Consider the following 22,054-nt stretch of genomic DNA (forward strand, 5'->3'; position numbering starts at 1 on the left):
GGTTACACATCACAGAACAGGAATTTTTATATATATATATGTGTGTATATATATACATATATATATATATACACACACACACGTAACTTTTTAAATTTTGTGTGCTGTTCATGTATGTTAATTTTTCTCTTAGTGGGTCTAACAGCAACATCCCTTGAGCTGAGCATTTAGCACCTAATTAACAAAAGACTGAGTTGGAGCTCTGTCGAAATCATCGTCCACCTTGGATGTCTCTACAACCAGAGAGTGTTTGGTGATGAAAAACACCTTTGGATTTCCATGAAGCGAGGATGCAAGTGTGTGAAGTGGTAATTCTTTAGGGGGAAGCTGTTGGGTGCTGCCTGGTTGCCTTTCTGGGGGGCAGGTTTAACACAATCCATCTCCGAGCAGGGCTTGGAACTACCAGGACATGACACTGTAATGCATTGACCCTTCATTCCCCCAGCAGGAAAAATTGCAGGTGCTTTGATGTACTCTGCTAGTTGCAGGTTAAAGATCAGTGTTCAATGGACACACAAAGCAGGGCACACAAGCTTCTCTTTTATTCCCATTAATTTTAGGAGACGGTTGTCTGCAAGTGAATTATTTGGCTCACTCGAGGATCTATAACACTGCAGCAGAACTCCAGAACTCCATAAGGAGTGAAGAACTCATATGATAGATTCATTTCTGGATTTATTTTTTTAAAAATGTGATCAAAACCCACCTGCATTTGTTCCCTTCAGTTCTGTCAGCAAGTATTACTTGTGCTGTCTGCCCCTTTCCCTGCTGTCAGCATTCTCCACAGATCCCATGGAGCGCACAAGTCTCGGGTTTGCATCAGCTGCTGTGTTCTGCAGCACTTGTGTGCCAGGCTCTGAGAAAATCTCCTCACAGTACACATAAAGGTTGCACAATTCACCTACAAGAACGCTAATAAAGATCACAGCTCTAAGTGAGGAGAGGAACCTTCCCTTGCCTCTGAGGTGTGTGATTTGAGCTGAATTTTCTCTGCTAACTGCAGCTATTGTTCGCCTTTCCATCTTCATAAATTTTCTTTATTTTTTCCTTTCATGCACAATAACTACTTTGCTCATTTTCAACCCTTTGGAAAGTTAAAAGATTTTTTCTTCATTTTTCTTTTAAAACAATAACTCGAGTTCCTGCATGTATTCTCTTTTTTTCTGTGCTGTAATTTTTTTTACATTACTATTTCATAAACTCTTTCAGATATGTCTTAATCAGTTTTTGTTGTTAGCCCAGTTTTGAAACTGATCCAACATTTGTAGCTCTAGTGAAGCAAAGCACAAATTTCTCCTTAAACACTCTGAAAATATGTTCCAAATTGCTCACAAAAGAGATCAAGTTTTGTATTTCTGCTTTTTTTTTTCTTTTTCTTTTCTTTATATTGAACAGAATTTGATTTTTACAAGGGTACATTATATTCTTTTGTTTAGAGGGACTTTACAAAATGGTCTCTCATTTCTAGCTATGTGCAAGATGTAATTGCAAAGTTAGAGAGGTTGAGGGTTTTTTTGTTTTTATTTCAGTTGTTTGTTTTTTACAGTTGTTTTTAATGACAGGTAGGAAAAAATGCACCAGCCGTATGGTCAGTCCATAAGGAAAGAGAAGAGCTACATTTTCTGTCATAGTTGATGTGAATTTGGTAATACACAGCACAGTTAGCCAGGAGCAAAGATATTGCTACCAGTAGAAACTGAGAGAGAAAAATACAAATGAAAGAGAGATGCTGGGATCTCGAGTAAATTATTTAGCTTGCCTCCAGGCCCCTGAAACAAAGCCCAGTGCCAATTCACAGACACTGCCCTGAAGTCAGTGAAACAAGTTTTTATCTACAATCACCTCAATCATTTGAGAAATAGAGAGCAATGGTGCTATTTCATCTGCCTTGAAGTCTGCCAGGCTCCTTCCAGCCCACAGATTTCCACCAAACAGAATTTCATCCTCCAAGGATAGTTCAGAGACCCATAGTACTGGTGGGTTTAGGTTCTTGCTTGCTCCCAGATATTTTCTATGATACTTGTTATGTACAATTGTGTAGCTGGTTGGATGGAGGATTCCACTCATCTGTTTGCCCAAACACCTCCCAAATTAGCTGGCACTTTCACTTCATCCAGGTTTAGGTTTTCTGGCAAGTAAATTATTTGGTAATTAGGTAACATTGCCCATCAAAATCCATGTTTTTCAATAAATTGAGGTGCTACTCACACCAGGTCATAGCACTGGGAAAAGTGCTTTGATGGAAGCAACATGTTACATTAATTTTTCTGTGTCAATCCAGCAGGGATCCCAACTGGAAGATGGCTTTTGTGCTCCATCCCAACACCTTTGTGAAATCACAGAATATGAAATGACAGAATGTGAAACTGTACCCTGATGAGAGCCACTTTTGCTCTTGGTGTCCTCTTCATTTAAATGAACCTGTGCTGGTAGGACAGTTTTTAAAACAGGCCCCACAGCAGGTGGAGGCCTCTTCCTTCAAGAGATTCGTCTTTGGTGAGCTCAGAATTCCAAATCAAATTGGATTAATCAGCTGGAAAGGGCAGTCTTTATAGGCTGAGCCCAGAACTTTGAGATGACTTTTTTGGAGGCAGAACAACTCTTCTGCTGTTCTGCTGACAAATACTTATGCACTAGAGATATAAATAAGTTATTCTGTATCCATTCTGACGGGTTAACGTGCCACTAGCACGTGAATATTTATCGTGTGGGTGTCACACATCTGCCTCCCTGGAGAACAGCTCAGCTCAGTACCACAGGGGTCAGTGTTATTGTGTTTCCCACCCAGCACAAAGTTATCTGGGCAGAGATTTTTCCTAGACACCTTTCCTTACTTTTTAGTGGGGGGAAAAAAAAAAAAAAAAAAAAAAAAATCTGAGCATAAAACACCTCTTTTGCTGGCAGACACTGCCTTATTTTTTGAGGAAGTTTCAAAACAAGGTCAGTATTTTCACATCCGTGTAACATAAACATCTCTTCCCAGTTTTTTCCCCTGGGCAGGGAGATTTTTTGCACACCGTTCTGGCCAGCAGCAGCCAGGGTTATCAAAGTGAAGCCTTCCATGAAAAAGCACTAAAACATTTGTGCTGCAGCGTGAAACTAACGGAAGTCTATATTATTTTCAGGAGACGTTCTCAGAACTAAGCATTTCACCTCAGTTAGGTGCCATTTTTCTCCTGTCGACCTCTGTGGAATGAAAATTACAGAATCTGACAAAGCCAAAGATTTGCTGGCTGACAGATGCTAACTTTAGTTTAGCTTCTACTTCTAATTTCATTTTTTTTCCTCATGTCCGTAGTCTGTTTCTCTATGACTTTAGCTCAAATTATTTTTTTATTCTTTGGTCATTCCAAGGAATTTCAAGGTCAGAATGAGAGAGGATCTCCAGCTGTGCATTTTTCTTTTTTCTTACTTATTGTTTGTCTCAAAGATCAAGAGCAAGTGCCCATTTTCAAAACAAGAATGAAAATGATTTGATGGAGCTGTAAGACCCGAAAACCACAAGCTGTGTTTTGAACACATTCCATGATTTTTCTTAAAGTTCCCACCTCAGCCTGATCATGCACTCAGCTGATGGAGAACTGGGTCTCCAGTGAACACAAGAATACAATTTTAACTGCTCCATGTAAGACTTCACTTCCTTTCTCCTAGTTGGGCTTCAGCATTGCTTTTTTCACTTGCAAACGTTTGTCAGTTTAGTCATCTAGACATGTTCAGAAACGCCTCTCTTATACTTTGAATTCCCCTCTCCTTTTTGACCTTCTCATCTCTCTCTTTATTCCTTTGCCCATGGTTTTTCTCTCTTTTATGCTCAGTCTACACTGCAACCATCCTTTCCTCCCTACAGTTTCCTCCTCTGTCCCGAACAGGCCTCCTGGAGAGCATTTCCTCCTCCTTCTTCCCAGCACACCCTCTTTCATGCCACATTTAAAGGATTTGCGTAGGATGCGGCTCTGTCTACTCTCATGCATGCTGGCAGAGAGTGGCCTTCTTTACAAGAGGCGGCTTTGCTTTTATTTTCATCATTGACAAAGCAGCTTCAATGATTCTGAGGCTTCCAATTACATCAGAGATGGCTGGGTTTTCAACCTTTTCGCTTGAAGTGCTGATTCACTTAACTTTTGGAGGTTTTGTTTTTTTCTCCTTCATCTTTCTAGCATTCTGCTCCCGTTATATTTTTTACTCTTTTACTTGTTCTTCTCTTCAATCTCCACTGAAGCATTGAGTAATCTGAGTTGGAAAGATAAAATATCCAAAATCATGGTCACCAGAGAGCAGAGATCAGTGCCTGCCCCTTCTCTTCCCATCAGGAGGAAGTCTCAGACTGAACAGACCAAGTGACCTTAGCAAAAGCATAGATATTAATGTAAAAAAGACATTTACCATCAAAAGAAACATCTCCTGGCTTAATATATTCTGCTTGTGTGCTTTGTTATTGCAGCAGCTTTTTCTTTTCAACTGGGAACACTTCTTATTATGAAAACCAGGGGGGGGGAAAAACAAAAAAACAAAACAAAACAAAACAAAAAAAAAAAAAAAACCACAAAAAACCCAAAAAAACCAAAACAAAAAAAAACAAACAAAAAAAAACCCACCCAAACAAAAAAAAAACACAAACAAACAAACAAAAAACCGCCACCAAAAAACCCCACAAACCAAAAAGCAAACATCCAGCTTGAAAATGGGTTTCTGTGTGTGCACACAAACCTAATTGATCAGCTCTGGGATTAATTTCTGTAATTGCAAAGTTGTGTTTTACAGAAGAAAAATCTTTACCTGTTAGCTTGATAGTACATTCCTGTAGCCATACATAGTTTTAAAAGAGAGAAAATTGTAGTCTTTTTTTTTTTTTTTTTTTTTAATCATAAAGCATCAAACTGCTTTTTTGGTTCATTTGGGCTTTTTTCAGCAGGCTAATGTTGAATAGAGATAAAACAAAATGGAATGGGAAGTCCACTCAAAGTGCTAAAAGACAAGGGCACATTGCAAAATGTAAGATCTTATTTTGTGATTACAGAGTATATTCTTTTATTGGCATCGTTTCTGAGTTTTTTCTCCCATAAGTGTCTGTAGTTGGATTAGTAAACCAGTGCTCTGATCCCATCTGCTGTTTTTATATCTATTGTCACATAACCCACAGGCAGTTAAAACATCCCTCTGACAGAAACATGACAAATTACACGTAAACAGTCCGTAATTGGCTGCTAGCCAAAAATATGCCTTAAATCTCATCAGTAGCTGGAACATCTTGATGATACCATTTCTTATTCTGCTTTATTTCTTCAAGTATTTCACATACAATTCAGTTCAATGCATCTTTGAAGAAAGATCATGACTTTTTTTCCCTTTTTTTTGTAATAGACCTCCTTTTGGAAATGCAGAGTTTCTAAATCTTTAGCCCTTCAGCTCAGCACATATCTCACTTTCACACTAAGTGGAGCAAGTGTCCACTAGGAACTTCCTTGACTAAAAAACAAAGTTGGCAGAATGTGCATTTTCACAGGGCTTATCAGTCCTTACACCTTACATTGAAGATCTGGCAAGCAAATTTTTTCCTGAGTAGTAGAATGATGATACAATTTGATATAAATATTACCATGTGTAGCGTACATATTAATGTTGGTGTTTGTAAGAAATAAATTAATTTTTCTGTCGATCTTACAAAGTCAATTTTTTGTTATAGTAGAGAATATTGAAGCTACTTTGCACTGCTTTTTCCCAACAGTTTATCACTGACTGTCTCTTTCAGCCTGCTCTAGTGGAAAGTGTCCCTGCCCATTGCAGGGTGGTAGGAACTGGATGATCTTTAAGGTCCTTTCCAAGATGATTCCATGCACTTTTGTGAAGTGATTTTTCTGCTCTTTAAAGCTTTTCCAAATGTCCTGTTTCCTATTTTTTTTCACATGCAGGCTGTCTGCTCAGCTCATCTGAAGGAGAATAAGGAAAGGATTTTCATCATTTAATGGAGCACATCTCCATTTATACACCAAATTTATACACCGTCATATGGTTCAGCAGTCTTCTGTATGATAGGTAAGTATTAGGTGCCATCCCCAGGGTTTATATTGTGCCCAACGTTAGGAATGTCTTTGCTTTAGGTGTTAACAAAACCATAAGGAGATTTTGCTGTTTGGAAAATTCCAGTCCCACCACCTGAGTATTGTAACTTTCAGGTCTGCACTCAATGACAACACTGTAAATTTTCCTGAAGCAGAATTTTGCAAGTCTGTCTACCCTTCTCTGGTGTATTTTGGAATCTTCAAATTTGTGCTATAAACAGTTGGGTTTAAGAGAAAAATCAGCAATATTTACTAAAATGTAATATCAAGTAGAAAACATATGAATAGTGAATGCACCCTTTAGATTAAAAGTTCTTTTGGGTGTATTACTAGTTAACAGCAGATAACCTGTGCAATATGAAACACAACTCTTACGCTTTCCCTTAAGATTAATTAGCTTTGTAGCATATTAATCAAACAATTTGGGGAGCAAAATCAGAACACATATTTCTGTGTGGTTCTCAGACATCTCATTTGTTTAATGGAGTCATTTGGATAATTAAGATCAGTACCAGTAATTTAGCTAAAGTGCAATCTTTAAAGATTATCTGGCAATTTACTTGTGTTTGTCTCATCTTTTTTTTTTTTTTTTTTTCCTGTCTTGTTTTTCTCCCTGGTTATTTATATACATAGCTTTGTAGTTTAAAGAACTAGTCTGCTCTAGCAAGTGAAATATTCATTTTTACTAATAAAGCTATTCTTGTATTCAAGAAATTCCTATTTGATATTTTGGAAAAACTGTCTTCTTTGTCTTCATTTTCATCTCCCCAAATCCAGAATTTCTATCAGTGCTGGACTGCACTTAGTTGAGAACCTACCCTCCTTTACACTTTTTTGTGCTGTAAGAGGAGAGGAGTGCTGTGCAATTTTTGCATTCAAAAAAATTAAATGAAAATGATTTTACAGTGATTTCATTTAAGTGAAATTACTCCCATTACTTGTGGGAATGAAATTTTGTAAACTTAATCTTTCCAACCAGAGTAATATGACTGACTAGTATTAGTAGATTTGAAAACTATGTGAAAATGTTCTGTGTGAATTGAACATTAAAATGAAATCGAAATGCGTGATTTCACTATTTGCTAAAATAAAATGCATGAACGGCCTAATAACTAATATCTTAGAAATGTTTGTACTAAGCATCTTTGACACTTCAATGAGATGATTGAAAAAGCCCCTGCTGTTTGAAGTATGGCACATTAATAAATTAGAGAGAATAAAAAGTATTACAGTTCATATAATGCACTATTCAGGCACACTCTAGCATTACATCGCTGCCTTCATCATTCAAAATTAGGAAACAGACCTTGCAAGATGCAAATTTGAGGCAATAATTGCAAATCTGTTATTTTAGTTCAAAAATTTGGCAGCTCCTCAAGCTAATAGATCCATAAAAACTCCATAAAAGTCCGTATTATCTTGAGGCTTGCGCTGCAATTCTGCCTATTTGAACAGAAGGGTTTTTAGTGGTCTGTTGTTAAATATGTTGTACCCAGCTGTTTGTTTGCCTTTCCAAGGCGGAGGAGTTGTTTGCACTGTTACAAAGAAGAGAAGGAAATTGTGGAATACTTCAGGGAAATCGTCATGTTATGTCAGAAGCTGATATTCCTAGATTTTGTTAAATATCTGAATGTGCAATCTTTGCACCAATACTACTTACTAATTTAATTTAGTGCCAGCTGTGATGACACTCTGGGTGGGTTTCTCTGGGACTTTTATTAACGGTAGTCACTTTTTCCCAAGCAGCAAGAGGTGCTGGCAGGATCAGTGCTTTGTATTTTAAGCCCAATGTGACTCAGGTGGGATATTGGGCAGCTCTGAGTGTTTGCAGAGTGATGTTCTCATGTTTCTCAGAAAAGGGAGCCAGTCGCTCATTCGGAGCTCACACATCAAGCCCTGCAAGCAAGAGGCAACAACCCCAAATCCAGCTAGTGACTGGGGATGTGCATTTGGGCTGTTAAATGAGGTGAAAAAAGAGAGATCAAGCTTGGCACTAAGGGTGGATGTTTGGGCTACAAAGCATCAGTCACTGCAGAAGAGATAAAGATACAAGTGACATCAATTCTCTGTCTCTCCAGGTATGCTCAAGACTGGACAATGGCACAAGTGGGGTGGTGTTACAGCTGCACCATTGATTCTAGGAAAAATATCATTACTTTCATTTAAAACCACTGTATTCACAAGTTTTTTAGCTCAGCAAGATAAAATAGGATCTCTGGAGCAATTTTTTCTCCTCTTTAATAAAACTCAACCAAGGTGTAACATGAGAGGCACAATTCACTTGCCTCACCTCCCAATTACTTTGTCTGTCAGTGTGTATTGATTTGCATGTCTTGACACATAAAATTCAAGTTTTAAAACATTTTATTTGAGTATCTTGTGCTTTCAAGGGATCTCACTGATGTTCTTTCGGCAAAAGTAAAAATGCCAACAAGAACAATACCGACACTCCAGAATATTTTCTCACTTTATTTTATCCATTTCCAAATGTCATGCCCAGCATTGAACATAATTGTTTAATGAAGTTGTGATCTCTTTTTAATGGTAAGGCTGAAAGAGATAATTGAAAATTATGGACTTTGGTGAGACAGGTGTCTCTAGGTTTTCTATTTGAATCATGGAGAGAGCTTTGGTTCTCCAGAGAGAAGATTCAAAGAAGTTGAAGTGTGCCGAGTTGTCTGAGAGGAGGAGGAGGGATTGTGTGGCTCTCTTCCCCTGCCCAGAAAAGGAGTCTGTAAACTGATTACTTGTGAGCATTCTGAAATGTTTCAGTGACCCCTGCTGCTGTTTATATGTCTGAGTGTCTTTGAGATTATCTGGAACTTGGGTGCCATCCTGATACCTCTCGGATAAGAGAGAAATTGCAACTATAGCAATTCCACTTTCATCAGAGTGGGAAACCTGGTTTGTTAGTTAACCAAATACAGGGATTTTTTTCAGATTTCCCTAGAATGAAAGTCAATATCCTTCCCCAGTACTTAATACATTTCATAATGGAAGCATTATATGAGGTTAGTTTTGCACAAATCACATTGTGGGTTTGGTAGGAAAGGTTTCATATGGTTACAGTGAGAAAAATACATGCAAATATGACTCCGTGATTTGCTGATGGTTATTAATTCCCCTGCCTTTCAGTGGCATAGCTGAAGAATTGGGTTAAGCTTCTGGGCATGAGCACAGCAGGTCTCTGTATTTATTCTGTATAATCTATTTTTTCCCTTTCTTTTTAATCTTTGTTTACTTGCCAGGCTTTCTTTCGTGGCCTCCTTTCTATTATGGCATGCTGAGCTCTGCTCTCTCATGTTGCTTACTGTAGCTTAGACATGACAGGACAATGAAATGGACATTTTAATCAATTAACTGTAGCCTGATCAAAGATTCCTTCTTCCTGATTGCGGTTGTTGTTTAAAGTGTTTTTTATTTACAACATCCAGTGATTTTTGATTCGCACGGTGTGATAAAGTCAGTGCCTCACACAGAGCTGTGAGCTGGGAGTCTAAAAACTGCTTTTGATCAAGGTCTTGCTTTAATCACGGATGGTGTCAGAGCTCTGAGCAGCTCAGCTTTGGGCTGATGCTGAAGGCAGAAGGGGAGAGTGTTGGTGCAGCAAAACCTTCACTGGGCAGAGAGCATGGGGAAAGGGACTGAGTGTGACACACTGGCCCTTCACCCAGCTCCTTTCGCCTTCGATGTCTTGCTCCTTGTTTTCCTCTTAGAGGAGAAAAACAAACCTTCAATCTCAATTCTTGTCAAGGGTATAAAGGAGGGTATTATTCACATGAAGTCATTATCCCCTGTTTGTGAATATTCTGAGTTGGAAAGGACTAGGGTTATCAAATCTACCTCTTGAGTGACTAGTGACAATACAGAGATTGACCCCACAACCCTGGCACTATCAAAAACAGGCTCTAACCAACCTTGTCTCAGAATTGGAATTTTTAAGTGCTGGGGTTTCTTTTAGGTTTTTTTTCCTTTTAAGGATGTTGCTTCCCTCAGCTTTCGTTTTCTACTTTTGAGTATTATGCAAAACCAAGTAAAGAAAAAAGTGCATCCTATAGTCCACCCAAATATTTGCGTGGGCAAATTTGGTTGCTTTTTTAAGGAAAACATGACCTGAACATGCAGTGTCAGTAACAACCATGCATTCCTTCTGATCCTATCATATTGAAGACAAACTAATTTTCAGTTTTCTACATATATGTAAATGCATGCAAGTAAGAAATGAGTCTGTTTTGTTTCCTGCATTTTTTTCCCAATCTATCTGGGATTATTTTATTAATTATTATATTAATTGAACATTCAAAACAATGCAGTTTGCTGCTGGCAGCCACTTGTTTGCAGTAATATTGTATGCATCATAACCTTCTATTTTTGTATTTAATTGCTTTTCCCTTGCCCCTCCTCTGGAGCACTCTTTGAAAAATCTCTCCTGACCTTTCATGCTGCTTTTGTATTTCACATAATTTCAGCTAAGAAATGTTTAATTACTAAAATAATCACTTCTGCTTTTAACCTGTTTATATTTTTTTCTGTCTAGCTCTTGTAATTCCTGATGATTGCAACGATGCCTCTGCTAAGGGGAGAAATTATCTCCCCCAGCTCTTAGGACTCCTTCATAGTTACAGGTCAGCCTTTAGTCTAACAGGAGTTTCAATCAGGCCACACAGGCAAGGAAAATTCATCTTAAGTAAGAGAGAGTGTCAGGTTTGGGGTCACAGAGGTTTGCACACAGGTCAGAAAGAAGAGAATGACCTCACCTGAGATATCAGTGAAGACTTCACCTTGCTACCGTCAGGTGCACTGCGTATGGAAGGGGTGAATCTGTAGGGCAAAGCACTGCTGTGGTTTAGGGCCAGCTGCCTCAACCCCACCCCTCCCTGGTGGGATGGGGAATTGAGGGGGGAAAAAGGCAAAACCCATGGGCTGAGATAAGAACAGATTAATTGAAACAAAATAAAAGAAAATAGCAGCCATAATGATGATGACGATAATGAAAATGGAGACAATAAAAAGTGAGAAGTAAACACGAGTCAAAACAGGTGATCCACAAAAGTATTGCTCACCACATCCTGACCTGCCCCAAGATGGGATTGTCCCATCCCAGGGGGAGGCTTTTCACAGCCTTAAACAGAGAAGATCCATTTTTGCTACTCTGCTACGAAACTCATAACAAAGCTGCCATGGGTTAAGACAAACATAGTTCATGGCCAGCTATTTTTAAATTGGAACAAGCTTAATTTACAGATTTGGTGTCTCTGAGAGTTCTTCCTCTCTTCTTTATTTTTTAAAGAAACTTTGGTATTTTCCTTGTGAGTTTATTAAGAATTTAATATATTATATTCAGCCAGGCAGAGATTTTTAGCCTCAAGATAATTACAAGATACAAAAGTGAAAAAGGAGCATTTTTACAGATGTGGCCTTGAAGAGTTATCAAAGACTTCAAATTCCCAAATGGCAAACAACAGCTGACTCAATGGGTTTTCTGCAGATGTACAGACATTATCTTCACTCTTTTTTCCTTTTCCTTTTCCTTTTCCTTTTCCTTTTCCCTTTCCCTTTACTGAGTAAGCAAGGGGGATTGTGCGAGTGACAGTCTGAGAGGACCCATGCAGAATAAACTCAGAAAGAGATGGGGGAAATTTGTTACCACTCTTTTTTTTTCCTTTTTTTTTTTTTTTTTTCTTTCTTTCTTTCATTCTGAGCTGCCTTTTTTTGTCAAGATCCCAGACTTTATGTATAATTTAACAAAGTTTGTTTAACATCCTGAAACATCAATCCCTGACTCATCAGACACAAGATATGGAAGAGCACTATGAGGTTGCTCCCTCCTCTGTATGGTAATCACTGATCAAACCCAATATAGAGACCCTGTGGTGAATCTTTAAATGAGCTTTTGTTAATTGATGACATTTTGAGTACAACCACAGTGCAATGGAGCAGGGAATTTGGGGTCCTTCAGGGCAGATGGCTCCTTACACCTCTTGTCAAGGCTGTGGCTAAATGTGACAAATTAGTTCTCAGTTTTGCAGTTCATTTACAGGTTTGCCTGATCTCAGACAGAATATTTGTGAGAATTTTACTTACGAACACCGGGGTTACAAAGTCAATAGGCAGAATTGCTTGTAGTGTATTATGCTTACCAAGGTTATTTTCTCACATACAAAAAACCAAGGGTTTGGAAATAAAGTTTATTACAAAGCAAAATAAACCAGCTAAACTAGTTGCCCTTTAGGGAAAAAAAAAAAAAAAAAAAAAAAAAAATCATGGTCCACTTGTGAAGTTATTGACTTCCTGTAATTTAGTTTTGTAGAAATGCATTTTCACAATGTGCAACGCTACTGAGCATTTATTGTATCTTTGTTTACCACAGAGAATGGACTCCATTCTCTTGGAGATCGCATCTCAGGCAGTCTAAAAGTGATTATGGAGTAGCAGTACAGCAGCAGCCTGCTGGGCAGCAGCATTACTGGTGTGGGGAGCGCTGATGATCTTGGTTGCCCTCATTTCCCCGCGGGAAGACTTGCCTACTTCTGAGTGCAGCCTTAATTAAAAAGGTGAGTGTTGAAAATGACTGTCAGCAGATAAAACAATGAACAAATGCCAGAAAAGGGAAATCCTCCAGGTCTGTGAAGCTGCAGCCTCTTCAGGGGTAAATATTTGGGAGGCACCTGCCAGGAGGATGCACAAGAGATTACTTAGGGACACAAAACTGCCTTTTGTGTGCCCAGGGATTTTCTAAACTATTCAAGTATATTCCACACAAGGTAGGTAAGCACTTGCATCAGTGGTGAGTTGTTCAGTTTGCTAGATCACTGCCTGATTTTCACACAGGATTGTTTACTAGTGAAGAAGTTAAATTAAATATATACTTCACACTTTGCTTTTCAATTGACTATTTAGGTAAAAAATGAGGCCGTGAACTCCCTGGTACATTTAAATAAACTTGTCCTTTGTCCAGTGTTGTCAAAAAGGAGAACACTTCCACAGGAAAGAAAAAAGGTCACTGTATCATTTAACAGGAATTCCCAAGCTTCTTCAAATCCAGGACACCAAATTTTTTGGCTAAGTACTCGTATTCTTTTAAAGATTTACAGTGATTTATTTTCAGTGTTAGTAACAGCATCGTCATTACTGGAAGATCCAACTGTACCAAATGTTACTTTAATAAATCATCAACCCTGAAAATCGATACTCCAATGAATTGAATCAAATGAAACGCTTTCTGCTGCACAGTTTCACCCCAAAGTCAAAACCTCTGCTGTCCAAGTCCATAAAATTTCCATCATCTGGTTAGACCAGAGACATCAGACACAGGTCCCCAGACTCAATGTCAAACAAACCTTATCTGTTGATGGATTTATTCTTTTATGTCAGCCCATCAATGTGTCTGTGGTGTTGTTATTACGGCATTTGCTTCCTCTGAAGTGATACGAACTGCTGCTTTATTTCAGATCCTGAAAGGACACCACAAGTTAGGTCTGACCTCCCTTTTTCTCCTTGTGGAGTCCTGCATTTCTGTTTTGAAGGAGCTCTGTCCTCCTCTACCTCAATTTAAACCTGCTCTTGCAGGAAAAATAATAGCTCTGTTCGTTTTTATCAAGTCTGCTCACTGGCCAAGTGCGTGGCATAATAAGTGTGTACATTTGTAAAGACACATTAGTAATCTGTGCCAGGATGTTTATGTTGTCATGTTGGAGTTGCTGGTAGGATTTTTTTGTGTGTGTGTTCACTCCATTTTTGGCCTGGAAATCTCACGGAGTTTCTGGTGATTTCTTTTCCAGCTGGCATTACTACTAGTGATGAAGAAAAAATTTCTCGTGGCTGAGAAACCACACTTTGGTAGACCTTCTGTCACAACTGTTGAAAACAAGCAGAGAAAATGAATTATTTGCAGAATCACAGACTGGGTAATGCAATGATGCCATTATTTTAGTGATTAAGGATGTTCTACCTGATAAAGAAAATCCAGACAGCCTTTCTTTTATAAACTCCCTGTCTTTCTCTTTTAAATGTTCTGTTTCCATCTGCTATGAAGAGAGAGCAAAAGTATTTATCCAATCCTGAAGATGAAGCTATGGGCAGAAATACCAATTTTCTTTTCTCATATGATCAGTTTTCCAGCTTCCATTTTAATTTGATGGGAAATACCAAATTGGAGCAATTTGCACTAATTCAGCTGTAATCAGAAATACTGATTTTTGGCAGATTTTGATGCTTTTGTGCTTGCTCGTGGTCCCCTCAAGGAGCTGAAAAGAGGCTGCTTTTGTTAGCTAATGTTGAAAAATATATTTTAGCAGCTTTTGCTCAGCTGTCATCTCTTGCAACATCCTTAAATATAAATGTTTGAAAGCCCTGGCATTCTGTGAGTTAGCTGCTGCCACTGGGGAGAGGCAGGAGAAACCCTTCCCTCTCTGTGCTCTGATGGTGTTGATCCCACAGGACAATTGGGGTTTTCTCCTCTTCCATGTGCTTTTCCTCCTCACTAACTGCAGCTGAGTCAAATTTTTAACTTCATACCCATTTTCCATTTTGGAAATTGGTATTTTTCAATACCGACTTTTGTGACATTTTGGATTGAATTCCATCCTTTTACCTTACAGTCATTATCCTGGCTGTAAGGAGAAGGAAAAAGCGCACCAAGTTCGTGTCAGAATTCGAATCCGAGAATCTGTTTTGTGTCCTTGTCACAGATTATCTCTCTCCTTGTCAGGGCAGGGATGCTTGGAATATCTGCGGACTCCAAGACTCTTTTATTCCTGCTCCCCTCCCCAGTGCCAAACCTCCCTGTTCTGGTGCACTGAATCGTTCCCGTATCCATATTCCACCTGCTCCTGCTTGTCTCGGTGCCTCCTGGCCATGCTGTGATGGAAAGGGCTGCCTCAGGGCTCTGAGCACTTTAAAGGAGGTATTGTGAGGTGTTAGAGCCTTGAAGGTTTAGAGAGCTGTTGCTGGACATCAGAAGTCTGTGAACTTAATCAAGTTTGCCTCGGGGATGTGTGGGTTTAAGGGCTCTGAAGGATTTGGGGATATAAAAATGCTTTTAATAACTAGGAAACTCACCTTTAGATCTTCCAGAAAGAAAAACCCTATTAAAAAAAAAAAAATCATCATGCTGGACAACTACTGTAGATAGGACAAAATTGGACTTCTCTTCCCAAAGCTTTATTTGAAATATGGGATGTACCACTCTGCACCACATTTCCTAGCAAGATGTAGATTTATTCCAGGTAATTCTTGGGGCAGAGACAGAATTACAGTTGAGAGTTTGAAATCAGATGTAGCTATAATAGGACAAGGTTGATCTACATTAGAAAACATTTTTGGAAAAAAATTTTGAGATTCCTATACCTTAAAAATTATATCTTCTGTGTTTATTTATTTTTTTTTTTAACCAATATGTGGAGTACTTCTTTTAGCTCTGATATTCCTCAGGGTGGCAAATAATCTCAGCGACTGACCAGTGGCTAATCAGGGAAGAAATCACTGGGTATCCTTGGTGTTAATTGAGTCTACGGGTTTAGTTCAGCAGTTCAGCTCAGAGAATGAGGGACATAAATTGCCCAGGTGTCTGAGGACTGCAGGACTCTTGCAAATCAAGGCTTGCCAGAGGTGCTGTGTTAGATTAAGGCAGTGGCTCAGTCTGCCTTGCTGTGGGCACAGTCACAGCAGCTCGTGTTTGTACCACAGCTGCTTCCATTCCTTGACCTGTGCTCATGCTGCTGAAACCTTCTTGTGAGGAAAGGTTTGATTGAGAGGGTGATTATTCAAAAATGTAATAAAGTCAGGGGCGTGAAGGAGCAGAGGTCATTTAGATGTCATTAGTTACATGCTATTAAATGGAGATTAGCTTGTGCTCATTACAGGTTGAGCAAAGCAGTCCTGGCTCTTTCTTCTGGGTGTATTGGGCAAAAGAAACAAATATAATCAAAGGAAATGAGCTGTTAGTGATTAATTATAATAATTGGCTTAAGACTGCGTTGTTGAGCGCAGTGCTCGGAAACTCAGTCAAAGCAGAGAAATTTGTCACCTTGGAGAAATAAATGGAGTTCCAGTTTTTGACAGCAGTGCTTTTTAGAGGCTCTGAGGTAAAAGGGATCCTGTTTCTAAGCCACATAACAAAAAATGTCGATAATATGGGATTCTAATACCAGCTTGAAGAAGTTTATTTGTTACCTTAGAAATTCCACAGGAAAAAAAAAAGCAAATCACACAGCACAACAAATGATGCAAAAACCCCTTAACTTCAAACCCAAAACACCACATCCATAGCCTTCAAAAAACACTGCTTTGTGATTTTTTTCACACATTGAAAAGTAAACCCTGTAGTCAATTATGATCAAAGGCATCTCAGATCTTCTCTAGCCCTCTCCAATAAGTAGCTGAGTTCATCTCCCTACTTCAATTCCAGCACAGGCCACAGTGATAAAATAATGACAAAGCTGCACTTGAGGGTTTGTATCACCCAAAGCTTTCCTCTCCTATTTTCTTGAGCACTTCTTAATGCATAAGCAGGCTTTCCTTATTATCCCAAGGCAGACTGGTTTCTATGAGAACCTGCTGAGATTCACATCCAGTTTTACCTATTATATTTGAATTTCAGTGGTTTCATATAAAAGAGTTGCGAGACTCTCAAACATTCAACGTATTAATTTAAAATTCAGATTTTCTTTGTGGGGAAAGAAGGAAAGGTGACCTTAAGAGTGTTTAACAACAGGTGCGCTACAACAACTTTGTATTTTGAAATTTTAAAAGTGCAGATTAAAGATGTATTACTTTGTGTGGGCTGGGGTTAATGGCTCTCTGAAAAAGTGCTGCCAGGGGCTTTCTACTTTCAACCAAGTGTTCTTGAAATGGCAGAATATTAAAGCTTTTCACACAACCAAAACCTGAACATACCATAAAGCTTTATTTTTGTCCCTTTCTTGAAAAAGACATTAGTTCTTGTTATTTTCTTCTGTTATTCTTCCCCCCCACTTTAAATAAGGTTTTCTGCCATAAGGCTGTAGCAAGACTGGTCAAGATCCCCAGTAAATGACAAAAAGGATGTAGATGTTTAAAGGTTCTGTTGCACTTTCTTATTCCCTTACCCTGTGCTTTTAATTTCAGAAATTAGCAGCAGTGCCTATTAAACCCCACATAGTCTTTTCCCTACTTGATAAAAAATGATGTGTATGACACAGGGTATTTTGGATTCTCTCTAAAGGGAGGGGGTTAAATTGTGATCTTGAGAGGATATTTTTATAAGTTTTGTAGTCTGGAGGAAAGTTAATTTATGAATTTTGCCATAGATGTCTCACCTCTTCAAAGTGTAATATATTTTCAGTGACATTAATTCACCTAACTGTGTTTTGTAAACCAGTTATGAATAATTTGTAAAACTCTTCTCTGCACTTGAAATATGTGAGTTCACCCACTACCAGCGCTTGTCACGTTCCAGGGTGCTTTATTAAATAACAGAGTCTCGGGAATAAATATAGAAACAAACTGGTTTTATTAGAAAACCAGGTTGGTGAAAATGAACAAGGAGAAGAATTACAGTGAGGAGCAGAAGTGTTTTCTCTCTATTCCATGGAGGCAGAGAAGCTGTGACTTCTCAGGACCTTCTCTACATCCTTTCATTGTGAAAGGACAGCATCAGATCTCCTGCACTTCATCAAACCTGCCTCTCCCATTTCTGATGCCCACAATATTTATGGGAGGTTCTCATATTTTCACAGCCTCTATGAATAATTTTTAATTATTTGAACATATGCAGAAACAGCAATTCAGGTCTTGTGGAACCTAATCTTTTGTAGCAGATTTAGTTGGTTCTCTGAAATACTGGTATAGCTCATTTATACATGGCTGAGCTCTGAAACAGTTTGTTCTGTAGGAAGGGAGATTTTGCAAATGGGAATAAATTTAGTTAAAGACAGTAATATATCATGATAATTTGAAAAAGAACGGGTTTGGGGTTTGATTACCATTTATACGTGCATTAATTTACAATCGTTCAAAAGACACTACTCCCTGGTAGCAATTATTTTTTAACTTTTTCATGGCAAAGAGCTACACGTAGAATGCAGAAAACAAGTGAGTGAGGCCTGTAGGATCTCAGAAAAGCACAGAGTCACAGTATGCACACGTCCAACGCAAGTCTGGTTTAATAAAGCTTTAATTACATGTTAATTGTTTATTCATTTATTTGTTTGTCCTCATATTTTATCTACATTCTGAGGTGTCCCTGCCTAGGAGCTGCAATTCTTTCAGTGGCTGACGAAACTTCAGGCAGTGAAGTGCGGCAGTGCAGGATTGCATGTAAGCCAGGGTTGGTGAAATGACACTTTTAAGTGGAGGAGGAAATCTTCAACACTTCACAGTACCCAAATTTGTGAATTTTAAAGTTTCATTGACGCCCTAAAAGTAAAGCCAGTGCATCACCAAGGAGCAAGTACTGAAGTGTAAATTTAGCCCTGCAGTTTTCTTGATGGCTCATTTTGAAATATTCATAAAAAATGAAGAGTATCTCTCCGAGGTGCCTTCCCCCCACCCATGGAGGAGTCCTCCTGTTGAAGGAGTCTTTTAAACACATTTTTCCTTAATGTGCCCAGAGAAAGCTCATCCCCAAAATTCTCTGGAGTGTTCTAAACAGCAGCACGGTGCAATCAGAATGTTTTGTCCTGAGACCTGCTGAATCACAAGATGTGGTGATTTGCGCCTTACAAACTGAGCACTGAACACCTGGAATGAGTGAGTTGCTTTTATATCGTTGCCCAAATCAAGCTCCCTTCATTCAGATGGGTTTTCTCTCTTTATTTCCTGTACTGCTTTTTCTTCTAAAATGATAATATGCAAAAGAGGATGTGGCACTCTCATAGTGGCTTACCCTGTTTTTCTGTACGGTCAGCACTTAAACCAGTATATTTTGTAATATTATTAATCCCCAGAGTTAATTCTCAGAGTGTAATACTACATAATGATTTAATCTCTTTTATGTTTAAGGTGCAGTCTCCAGGCTACCTTATTTTTATGCAGGTTATTAAAAAAGAAAAGCAAAATACTGTGTTAAATGCTGAGCTTTATTTAAAATCTGCCGTTTTCCTCCGTTATTGCTTATATTTATTCTCTGCCATGCCAGGTTCATACGGAAGTGTCACAAAATCTTACACTGTGTAAACTAATAGCAAAGTACTTTAGATTATAGTTAGAAATTGAACCCCCTGGAAAGAGTTTCTTGATTCCAGATTTTGGAGAGGGCAGGAGGGCAGAGGTGGGAAAACTCAGGCAATCAAACCTATTTAATCAGTTGATTAATTAGCAAACAAGCTTTTTCATGAATATGGTGTGTTAATTCCCAGGCAAGCACGAAGCTGAGAGGTCTTTCCACAGCCTGTAAAATAGCACCTGGCTCTTGCAGAGACCCAGTGGTTCCATAGTAAACTGTTCATTTATCCTCCACTGGGCCTTCTCACAGATTTGATATTTCTTCTGCTTTCCTATGCCACAGCTACCATTTACTGCTATTTCCTGTGAGAATTTCCTTCTCTTTCTGGAAGAGGATTTCTAGGAGTGATTCTTTCCATGATATTAAACAGACAAATCTTTAAGATGTGGAGATCGGACGTGTGACTTGTGCTCTGATCCACAGTGCTGCTGCAGGGACAATTCCGAGTCCCAAATAAACTGAGTCATTTATTCCCCTGCATCCCTCCCTCTGCATCCCTCCTGGCAAAGATTTGTTCTAAGAGAGACAGGTGGATGTTTATAGAATGTCTCAGATCTGCACTGCTCCTTCTACCTTAACTTTTATGAACCTCCTCTGACTTTTAATTTCTTGACAAGCAGGCTGTTGTAAACAACTCATATTTTATGTATCTGTGAAATGTAATAATGAGTTTTGTGATATTATTGATTGATGGCCTTCACCATTAGAGCACTGAGGGTTGGAAGAGTCGAGATTTGCAGGAATGGGTGGCTGCTTTTGATACTTGGTATTTGTGCAAGACGCCTTATGTCTCCAAAGGGATTTCCGAAAATAAATCGGGTCTGCTCCTCAATAACCACTGAGTTTCCAGTGAACATAACAGACTCAGCTTCCAAAGGTGGCCTTCTAGGAGAGATGTCAAACAGAGCAAGTTTTCAGACCCCTTTATCACATTTTTTAATCATATGATTGTTAGTCTCTGTTGTTGTCTTTAGATAGCTACAAATTTTGGCTGTCTTCCATAGACATAACCTGTCTAGGAAAGTCCACAAGAATTCTAAAACCTTTGTCCATATCCTAAAGGAAGCTAAAAGTTCAGTCCCCAAACCCAGAATTCCACAAAGGCTCAGATGCAGGCTAACTTCTGCAGTGACCTGCACTATTTTTAAAGCAGGGGACAGAACTTCACATTTTATACAGATAATTCACAGGCTGTGTATCTGAAAAATCCGGTGATTGAGGGTGGTCATATAAACAACTTCATGGCTGCTTAGAATGAGAGATGGTTGGAAATACTTGAAAATTCCATTTATTTTATCTTTGAAAAAAACACGGTAAAAAAATATCACTGACTGCTTTTATATTATGATCAGTTTGGGCACATAGAGATGGAAGAGGGCGTAAATAGTGTATTTCTATCTGCTGTTGAGCAAAACACATGCACACAGCACCCTCCTCTCTCTTTTCTCATCTCCCTTCCTCCTCTCTGCCCTCTCTTTCCCCCACCTCTCTCCCCCTTAATTGAACTCTTCCAGCACCTAAAGGGAGCCTTCCAAAAATATGTAGGGGGACAATTTGCAAGGGCCTGGAGTGACAGGACAAGAGGGAACTGCTTCAAATTGAAAGAAGGTTAAGATTTGATATTAGGAGGATGTTTCTTACTGTAAGGGTGAAGAGCCCTTGGCTCGGGGTGCCCAGAGAAGCTGTGGCTGCCCCTGGGTCTCTGGCAGTGCCCAAGGCCAGGCTGGACACTGGGGCTTGGAGCACCCTGGGATAGTGGAAAGTGTCCCTGCCTGCGGCAGGGGTGGCAGTAGATGAGCTTCAAGGTCCCTCCCAACCAAACATCCTGTGTTTCTTTTCTTAATTTCCAAGGAGAGACATATTTCTCCATTGTGAAAACTGACAACCAAGCTCATCCAAGTCCACCAGGGTTCCTGGTTACTTTAAAACGTCTTAAATTCCCAAGTGGGCTTTTTGAGGCTGTGTCACCACTTGCATCGCTGAAATGCAGGAATGATCGTGGCTAAAGCCTGTTGCAGACCTCCATGACATTTTGGGTAGGGGTGTATGTTTTTGTTTCTTGGATCTGGGGGTTTTATTTATTTTTTAACTTTGTAGAACTATTTGTATTGTATTGAATTTAATATGTATACGTGTGACATGTATTGTATTGAATATGTAGAACCCTTTAATGCCGAATGCAGTTTGTTTTGTGGAGTCAGTCTATTTTTTAACATTGGTGAAGGTGCCTCCAGGCACTGGTTATGTGCCTCTCATGCAAATAAAGTGCTGCCCTGCTGCTCAAGTGACTCTTCATACATGGATTAATGTATTTCTATAGAGAGGGAGGAAATGCTAGATTCACTCCCCTCAGGGTAACTAAGGAGAGGTATTTAGGATGGCAGAGTGGATACAAATAATGCAGTAGTTGGGTATCAGCGCCACATTCTCCTCTCAGCTGAGGTATAACAAGCTGACACTGTTTCCTCGCTAATTACTTTCCTACTTTCCTTCAACACATAAACCCAGCAATCATTCCTTTTCAGAGTTTCCAGTTTTGCTGTGCCAGGTCCCTTTTAAAGTGATTTTACTGAGGGAAAAAAATATAAGCTTCAAGCTGGCCTATAAGTACAACTGATTCCTCAGAAAATGCCTTTATTCTGTGGCAGAGTTTAGTGTTCTGTTAGAGAACTTCACTCACTTCAAAAAGATTTGTGCTGAACTGCAGATGTCCTTTTCTCTTTTTGTTTGTCATGATATGGATTCATTCTCTTTGCAAAAGAGGTTCAGTTACTATTGAGTTTTTATAATA

The 22,054-nt window shown here is 39.0% G+C and overlaps 2 long non-coding RNA genes across 4 annotated transcripts in view; both read left to right on the forward strand.

The window, feature by feature from the left end:
* Nucleotides 1–6,007, forward strand: part of LOC120749057 (uncharacterized) — a 113,947-nt gene extending 107,940 nt beyond the window's left edge. For all 3 annotated transcript variants that reach the window (XR_005699511.1, XR_005699509.1, XR_005699510.1), the window contains one exon: nucleotides 5,910–6,007. This is a non-coding gene — a long non-coding RNA (uncharacterized LOC120749057). The remainder of the gene's footprint in view (nucleotides 1–5,909) is intronic.
* Nucleotides 6,008–10,597: 4,590 nt separating this feature from the next.
* LOC120749058 (uncharacterized) lies at nucleotides 10,598–13,899 on the forward strand. The gene is made up of 3 exons (XR_005699512.1): nucleotides 10,598–10,684; nucleotides 12,430–12,613; nucleotides 13,841–13,899. It is a non-coding gene; the product is annotated as an uncharacterized LOC120749058 (long non-coding RNA).
* The last annotated feature ends 8,155 nt before the right edge of the window (nucleotides 13,900–22,054 follow it).

Source organism: Hirundo rustica, chromosome 2 (assembly GCF_015227805.2).
Source record: "Hirundo rustica isolate bHirRus1 chromosome 2, bHirRus1.pri.v3, whole genome shotgun sequence".
Taxonomy (NCBI): domain Eukaryota; kingdom Metazoa; phylum Chordata; class Aves; order Passeriformes; family Hirundinidae; genus Hirundo; species Hirundo rustica.